Below are 9,293 nucleotides of genomic sequence, written 5' to 3' on the forward strand. Positions count from 1 at the left end.
CTTCTAGGTGTCACTGGCTTAATTAAAGCCATGCTAACCTTTAAAATTAGAGTTAAGACTAACCTAAAGAGTGTCAGCTACTACAGAGTCCATCAGAGGAAAAGAAAAAAATTAAGTGATTTACAGTGGAGACTAGGAAACCTACAAAAAATAACAAATCCAACTCAAACAGAAATAGCTGGAGCTGGAATGTGTGATTCGACACAGGTCTTACATCTCCTGCCTCCTTCCTGGTTCTGATACCTAGAAAAGACCTGGAGGTGGAAGGGAGAGCAAGTTCCCAGATTGACTTTATGCTCTCCTTTTCTCTCGTGTCCTGTTTTGTGGCTTTAAACTCCTCATATTTAGGGAACTGGGAGTGGGGAGACCCTAGGAAATTACATCTGCAGTAGTGTCTTGCTTTTTACATGCTGTTCAGTGAGTCTTTGCTGATGGATTGTGGGGCACAGCCCCAGGGAAATGTCCATCTCTTTCAGGAATGCTTTCTGACTTGCTCTGCCACCTCCAGATCCCCTGAGGAGTTGGAGAGGCTCATTCCTCACTCAGTCCTATCTCATTCCCTCCTTGGCAGTGACCCCGGTCGCCAGCAGCCACCTGAGAGCCAAATCCAAAACTCACTTCGATTTTGTCCAGTGCCAAATGACAGACCCGAATTTGGGAGGCTCAGATTTTTTAAGTGCACATAAAACAAACTAACAAATGAAGTATGCTTTAAATCTGAGGTAGATTTGAGGGGGAGGGGGGAAGAGCCCTCCAGGAGAAAACACCCTCGCACCTAGGAGGCTGTGGAAGCGGAGGCTACAAGCCCCACATTAGCACCTCTCACAAGGGCTGTGGGAAACAGTGCCTCTAGTGTGGTCATGTTTCTCACTGGTCACAAGATCTGAACCAGAAAGGGTTCAGCGTATTGTGCATTCTTCTAACGCCCAGGAAATGTTTGCCCTTTGTTCCTATAAGCCCTCCACTCCAAGTATTGAAGTTGTAGCCGGGAGAGGCTTTTCTGAGGACCTGGTGTGTACGATCTGACCACTGACAGTGGAGGAAACGAGGAAAGAGAAAAGTACCACACAGAACGAAGTCCTAAAATGATCACACAGCAGAGAGGATTGGAGGTGGGCCGCTCCCCTCGCACTTAGAGAATTAAAGGAGTAAAGTCCTAGAAATCCGCAGAACTTTTGTCCACTTTGGCCGCATTATAATTTCGGCCCTGCCCTAACCTACTCTCTAGGAGGCAGTCGGGGCACAACCACGCGATGCAATGTGCTTTCCCCAAAGCTAAAAAGGCGCCCTTGCCGTGCCATTGTTCCCACAATGCCGTGACTCGGATTCGAACCGAGGTTGCTGCGGCCACAACGCAGAGTACTAACCACTATACGATCACGGCGAGCTACCGGGACGCCGCGGGAATCAGGCTCCCCCGAATGGGCCTTCAGGTCTAGCCGGCCGCCGCCTTAGTCTTCCAATGTCTCCCGTGGTCTGCCGGGCCTGCCTGGCCCTCGCGCTGACCCCGAAGCGAAATTGGGGTGCCGTTGTTCTCCTCCGCGGGTCTCCGCCGGTCGTGCGCACGCACCGTGAAAGAAAGGACTGATAAGTGCTTGGCAAACGAAAGGATTCCGTCCGAGGAGGACGAACATGACGCCCCGGGGTCGTCCCTCTCACACCCACCGTGCCCGGCGCTGACGCAATCTGAGAGGATTCTGGCTGGGAATGGGGCTGTCTCTCGAATTCTACAACAAGAAGGAAACATTAGTTCCAAGCACCCGCACTCCTTCCTTCAAGGCGCGGGGGCCAGGGAGAGCTCCAGCGCAGCCGCCAAACCCGTGAAGCGGCGGGGTCTGGCCGGCGCCGAGCGCGGATCGCGACGGAGAACGCATGGAGATCAGTGCGTCTGCTTGTGCGCGGGGAACAGCAAAGCTAGGGATCCGCAGGAACCGACAGTGACGTGACAAGGGGGCGGGGCTTTCAACACAGAAGAACTCAGGCGAGGAAACCGAGGGCCGAATCCCCAGTAGCTCGCCGTGATCGTATAGTGGTTAGTACTCTGCGTTGTGGCCGCAGCAACCTCGGTTCGAATCCGAGTCACGGCATTGCGACAGCAATGGCACGGCAAGGGGTTCGACTTTTATCGCTGTCCTACATTTTTTTTTTTTTTTTCCCGAATTTGTAATAACATTCTCGAAAATGGATCCCAATCCCCTTTGACAGCTGGAAACTAGGTTTACGTCACGCCAGCTCTGGCTAAATTGGACTTCCGAAGAATATAGGCTACCGTTTACTAGTCCTACCCGCGATACCGTTCAGTGGGGACAAAGCACAGTGCTCTCGTAAGGCCGATAATTGTCATAGACATATGTACGAATTTCCATGGCAGCGCTGGAAAAGGACTCCCAATAATAATAGGAAGAGAAGGCCTCGCAGAGGTGACTTTTGAAGTAGCTCTTAAAGGCAGAGAAGGAATTTGACGAGCAGCCAGGATACTCGTGTGCAAAGGTCTGAAGGAGGTCTCAAAAAGGAACTATCGGCAATTCTTTATAAATCTTCCTCCTTCCCCACCTCTGAAGGACCTGTTGAGTGAATAAATGCAAGTAATTCAGGAATGGGAAATGACACGGAGGGCCAAGGGATGAGCTGGAAAAGGTGGGCGAATCTCCCCGCAGTCTGTGGGTGGGGGGTGAGGGGTGGAGGAATGAAAGGATTCAAATCGTGTTTGGTAGCATCCCCCCCTTGACTCTGCAGGGGATGGGCGTGATGATTAGAGCAGATAGGCGGTCGCGGTGGATTCTCTCCTTAGAACCAGTGGCACGTTCTCACTGTAGCAAAAGGCCTCTGCCTGCTGTGGACTCGGCCTGGTTCTAGGTGCCGTGGGGGCGGGAGCACCGATGGACAAGAAGAAAAACCGGACTGGTGCTTGCTGCCGCGCGGGGTACAAGCGAGGGGGCCACCGGCTCGGGCGGCGGGAGTACTGTAAGGGAGGAGTCAGGGCGGTCTCGGCAGGAACGGAAGCTGCAAGGAAGTTGGCGGGAAGAGATCAGCAGGGCGAGACGCATTCACTGAACTCCTCCTGCGTGACCAACCGGTCCTGGGGGCATCCATATCCTCCAACGAGGCGATGTTGGGTCACTTCTAGGGGAATCAGCAGGGACACGAACCCCTTAGTAGCGTCCCCAACAGACCCGGGTCGCTGGAAGGACCTCCCAAGCATAGCAGATGGGCATCTTCCTAGGAGAGGGAATTACAACTTGTGAACATTGAGTTCCGGCCAGTCCCGTCCCTGCATACCCAAGTGTTCCCCCCTAAACTCTCACCTTATTCACACAGAACCCACCCTTCCCCACCGCAACATAACCACTTTTGTTGCTAAGGAACCAAAACCTGAGAGAACCCGAGCAACTGTCGAGAGCCCATGCGCCTGCGCATTCTCAGATTCGGTTTTAGGCTGGAACTCCGCCCCATAGGTGGGTCTTTTGGTGACGTGCACAGTGGGAAGGCCTATGACTATTGAAGAGGACAATCAGAAAGCTCTTCTTACAGGTCCCCGGTAGCTCGCCGTGATCGTATAGTGGTTAGTACTCTGCGTTGTGGCCGCAGCAACCTCGGTTCGAATCCGAGTCACGGCATTGTGGGAACAATGGCACGGCAAGGGGCTTGTCTTTTTAAATTTTTCTTCTTGCAGCGAGGTTCTACAGAGAACACAATTCGCTTTTTTGAGATGAACCACCGCGTCTTTCTGCCTTGAAGAGTAAGCCACCCTTAAGATCGCCACCTTCAGTAACTCTAACTTAACACTATGAATTCAGTTTCACAGCAGTTATAATCCCTTCCCTCCCGAAGAAACTGAAAATCGGTATCTGAATCATTCTACAGCAGCAAAACAGCGCCCCCGTGACCTTGCGATTTTCCCTTTTATGAATTTTTTAAAAATTGAGTTGTTTATGTTTAGAGAATACATGCGAACAAGTCCAGTGAAAAGTAAGTCTCCTCATTCTTCAGTTCATCCACCAATTATTGCAGTTTTCTTCATACCTTTCATGGTAGTCCTTGTATGAACAAACATTTATACAGCATATTTGTGTAAAAATATATCCCCCCCTTCTTGCATAACACAAATGACCTCTTCCCTTCCTTGCCCTCATCCCTAGAAGTCAGGAAGAACTTGAGGTGATATATTTGCACTAATAGGCAATCTCCTTTTATAAGGAAGAGTACACATACAGGGAGGGAGTATCCACCCACCCACCCTGTCCTTTTTGTCTCTAGGCCCTGGATCCTGGCTGGGGCAGGTGAGGGATGGCTGGGTTGGTGAGACAGAGGAACGAGATTCCTTATTGTGCTTATAAAAACCTTTGGATCTGAGCCTGGGCTCTAGTGAGAAGCAGTCCTGTTTTGATTTCATGCTGGAAGGGCAGGGGTAACATCCTAGGTTTGGGGTTGGGAAGAGGGACTTGACTTGGTAGTCCATTGGGAGACCCTTCACTTCAACTTCTCTGTTATTTTATTATGAGGATCAAACTTAAATTATAGGCCACTAGAGTTAGAAAATTCAAGTTAATCAAAGGCAGAACTGAATGTTACTATGTATATTTTCCAAGCATACATAAATATTTGAAGAGAGGCTTCTTATGGTGTCCATAAATGAGTGAAGTGGGCCAGTTTACTTCATGATTGTATCTTAGGTTGTATTCTTTCAAATACATATTATTTTCATATCAGACAAATAGAAAACGTGGCCCAAATGAAACTCCATCTATATCTAGAATCTCAAAGAACAGAGTGCATGCGTGAGTATACTGAGATATGTTTGTCCTCTCAAGTATGCTGTATAAATGTTTGTCCTCTCAAGAACAGAGATGGGCCTGAGGCAAGGCTGGAGACAGAAGGCAAGGACCAGTCTTAGGAGAAGGCAAAACTCAGAAGGGATCAGAACTCAGGAGAGGACTGGACATCCAAATTTAGATAAACAGAAGTGAGGACACCCCACTTAGTACCTACTAAGAAAAGTAAGGGCTAAAGATGAGGCCTTAGGACCTACACAAATTTAGGAGGTTAAAGGAGGAAGAAGGTGTGGCCTAAAAGAAAGGAGGAGAACCATAACGGTGTCATTTAAGGAAAGCTTGGGAGAAGAAGGTTTCAGGGATGGAGGTCAGCAGATTCAGGTACTGCAAAGGAGAAAGAGGAGTAAGATAAAATTATTGGGTTTGACACTTAGAAGTCATTGTTGAGGGTGCCTGGGTGGCTCAGTGGGTTAAGCTGCTGCCTTTGGCTCAGGTCATGATCTCAGGGTCCTGGGACTGAGTCCTGCATTGGGCTCTCTGCTCAGCAGGGAGCCTGCTTCCTCCTCTCTCTCTGCCTGCCTCTCTGCCTACTTGTGTTCTCTCTCTGTCAAATAAATAAATAAAATCTTTAAAAAAAAAAAAAAAGAAGTCATTTTGACTTTAAAAAATCTTCTATGAGAGCAACTAGGCAATGTGTATCAAGAGTCAGAAAAAGAATGTACATCCTTTTCCCCAATAATTCCATTTCTGGGAATCTTGCTAAAGGACATAATCGTAACTTGGAAAAGGAATCTGTATAAAGATGTTTATCACAGGGTAATTTAGAAAGAAAGAGAGTGCAAATATCCTGAATGCTCAACAAATAAGGTAACATTGAGCCAAATTAAAATGTTAATTTGATGAAATATTGAATAGTCTTTTTTAAAGTATCTAAAGTACATAAATGAAGTTCTAGGTCAACTTTTAAATACCACTTCCAACCAAAAGGAGTAAGGTTTTCTTAAAAAAAAAAAAAAAAAAAAAAAAGACTGATTACGGGTCTCCAGCAGGGCAATTACAAGTCTGAAATATTTTCTGTAAGGAAGCAAGTTAACTGCTTAAAGATTGATGGAATCAAGTCAAAAGGACACAGAGGCCTCTTTAAAGGGCCCCTATTAGCCAAATTTGGGATAATTTGAGCATCAAAAAGTAACAACAGTAATAACAATAATGGATTATATCACACTGAAAAAATAGACATGTAGATAAATAGATAAATTTTTAGACCATGGGGATGAAAGAGAGAGAGAAACAGAGAGACAGAGAAGCAAGCAGCAGTTCTTTGTTACAAGAGAATGCCAGCAAATGAATGCAGAAGAAATAACAGAATTAGAGTCACCATTTTGCAATCCCCCAGCATCATAACAAATAGGAGATATCATCAATGGAAGTTAAAACCACTGGGCAAAATATTGTTGGGAACAAATAATCAAAGGTCTCAGGATATCGCACCACAGCTTGCTTTAAATTGTAAAGGAAAGATGTGGTGGACTCCAAATGAACCAAGTGATTAATCCCACATCCCCAATGAAGAGACAAATGTGCGCTACCGGTCTACCAGTGTAATTCAGTGGGAAGCCCACAACATCGCCTATGCAGTAGTCCTTTCCAAAATGTCTAATCAGAATTGAATCATGAGACAACGAGAAAACCCAGAATGTGGGACATTCTACATGACAACAGCTCTGGATGCTTCATAATGATCAATGTCATGAAAAATTAACAATAAAATGGGGAACTGGTCAAGATTTAAAAAGACTAAGGAAACTTAAACAAATGTAATGGGAGAGCCTTGATTAAATCCTGAATCAGGACAAAAAAATATATATAAAAGATATTTCAGTAAAATGGAAAAAATTTAAAACGGACTACATAATAAATAACACTATTATGGATGTGTCCGAATGGCTCTATAGAAGAATTCTTCATTTTTAGGAAATGGCTGCTGAATTATTTAAAGCAAAAGTGTCTTGATGTTTGCACCTTGTATCAAACGGTTAAGGAAAAAAGAGAAAGGGGTAGAGTAAATGTGGCAAAATGTTAAAAAGTAGTGAATTTAAGTGAAGGGTATATAGATTTCCACTGTACTTTAAACTTGTCTATAAGTTTGACATTTTTAGAAAAATGGAAGAAAATAAAGCTTACATAATAAAAATGGGGAAAGTATGCAATGTTAAGTGAACAAAAAATAAGGACATAAAATTGTGTATACCACAATTATAGCTATATAAAAATAAGAACAAGAGAAGTGATCTTTATTCATTTGAACATTTGTTAAGATCCTGCCAGCTCTGCATTAAGAGATGGGAGGACCCTGCTCCCCTCCAAAATCCAGATTTTATGGTGTAATGCTTAAAATGCAAGACTTTGGATCTGGCAAACCTCATCCAAGTCTCAGAGAGCCTTACCATGATGACCTCACCTCTACATCCTGGGTTCCTAGCAAGCTGCTTGGCCCCCACTAGGTGTTCAACAGACTGCTTCCAGGAGTCCACACTCTGGTGAGGGAAGAAAGTGCATTAACAAATCATTTAAAACAACAGGAAGTGCAAGGTACACACAGGGTATTCATTTTAAAATTATCATTTAAATTCTACCTTTATGGTATCACCCCACCCCCATCTAACATTTTTTCCTATTCTTCTCCACCAGGAATCCTCCCCTTCTTTATGCTGCTTCCTACCTCATTGCCTTGGCTCAGTTCATGCTGACCTCATTCATAGCTTAGAGTAACCTTTGGCTCTTTTGCTTCAAGTGCCCAAATCCTACCCAGCTCAGGTCTACCTCCCCCATGAAGTCTGCCATCTTTTGTATAGATTTGATTGATTCCATTCCTCTGAGCTGTCAGCACCTTAACTCCCTACTTCTTAAACAAAGGTGGCTTCATTTGACACCTACTATTATAAGCATTTTACAGGTTTCAAAGCCTGTTCATTGTCCATCATCTCCCCTAATCCTCCCATAACAGTTATTATGCCCTTTGCAGCTATAACAAAAGTGAAGGTCGCTTGCATTGAGTAACTTGCCCAGAGATCTGGCTAGAGCCTGCAACCACTAGATTCCTGAGTCAGTGTGTCCCGCAACCCTACTGCTCCAAACATGTGTGTATGTTTGGGGATGGGGGTGGGGACCAGCAGCATCTGTATAAACCTGTGAACCTGTTAGAACCACAGTCTAGGACCCCACCCCAGCTAGTCCTACAGAACCAGAAACGGCAATGTAACAAGTTCCCTGGTGATTGTGTTCACATTAAAGTTCGAGAAGCGCTAGAGTTGGCACAAAGCCGAAACCCAACCAATGTTTGGAGACCTGGGCCCTGGGACTTCTAGGGGATTCGCAGTTTTGCCATCACATCTTTCTTTACTCCCCCCACCTCTGAGACCCCTTCCCTTTGGGGCCTAATGTGGCTTTTTGCTCCCTCCCATGCAGATTCAAGCCCAAGGGTGAGACAGACTCTGAGGCAGTGCCCTGGGGGGATGATGATGAGGCAAAGCTGCCACCTTCCCAGCAGAGCCAAAAGCAAATGTTGGCGTTTGCTTCAGGGCTACATTATTTCTGTGGAGAAACTGGCTTTATTTCTAAGACAAAAATGCCTATGGCTTGAGCATCAGAGCCTGGAGAGGATAAGGGGTTTGTGATAGACGACATTGGAACTGTTTCTAGACTTGATTTATTGACTTGTCTGTTTCTATTCTGTCACTGTCTGATTGACAATGAAACCTGGGATTTGACTTTAAGGGATTTCTGCGTGTTTGCATGCTGCCATCAGGGCGGGGTGGGCCCGCTCTAAGCTGCCGTGCCTGGGTTCGAAGTATTCATATGACGGCTGTTTGCGTGTGAGGAGGGCGTGTGTGGAAAAGACACGGGAGAAGTGGGTATCACTAGAGAGTTGATTATCTGTGATGTGAGATATGTCTGCCTGGATGGGAAGCAATGCAGTGGGAGCAGCTGGATGGGAGGAGGTAGGTGGGGCTCCCGTGGTACACAGAAGAGGGGATTGTTACAGACACATCTGTAATAGAATGTTACAGGAACAGCCCCATCTCTCGTCTTCCCTAGCTTTTCCTCTTGGGATATTTCCCAGTTAGGAGTCCTTGGGGGAAGGGAGGGGAGGGACCGGAGGAGTCCGAGGGCTGGGAACCCAAGGGTGTGAGGCGCCGCGTGTGAGCTGCGATCTGGAGAAGGGGAACAGATGGAGACAGGTGCGCCCCCACAGGGGCACGTGTGGAGACACGTGGAGGATTCACCTTCAAGTCCAGGATTCGCATCGCCTGCCTTGGGATCGCCCACTTACTTCTCGTACGTCCACACCAGCTGGAAACCTGCACTCCCTCATCTCTTCCCTGCCTGCGGGAGGTAGACCCCGATAGGGAGCGGAACCCCGCCCCTCCCTTGTTACTGACGAGCCCCGCCCCCTCCCGCCGCCCGGCGGAGCTCCGCCCCCACCCCCGCCCCCCGCCCGGCCACAGAGCTCCCCTTGCT

The 9,293-nt window shown here is 46.9% G+C and overlaps 1 long non-coding RNA gene across 1 annotated transcript; it reads right to left on the reverse strand.

Moving 5' to 3' along the window:
• Positions 1-1,083: 1,083 nt before the first annotated feature.
• LOC309866521 lies at positions 1,084-9,290 on the reverse strand. Its single transcript, XR_014312731.1, has 3 exons — positions 9,059-9,290; positions 7,234-7,309; positions 1,084-3,219 (listed from the first exon to the last, which is right to left on the reverse strand). It is a non-coding gene; the product is annotated as an uncharacterized lncRNA (long non-coding RNA).
• Between the last annotated feature and the right edge of the window lie 3 nt (positions 9,291-9,293).

This window comes from Mustela nivalis (genome assembly GCF_964662115.1).
Source record: "Mustela nivalis genome assembly, chromosome: 6".
In the NCBI taxonomy this organism is placed as follows: Eukaryota; Metazoa; Chordata; class Mammalia; order Carnivora; family Mustelidae; genus Mustela; species Mustela nivalis.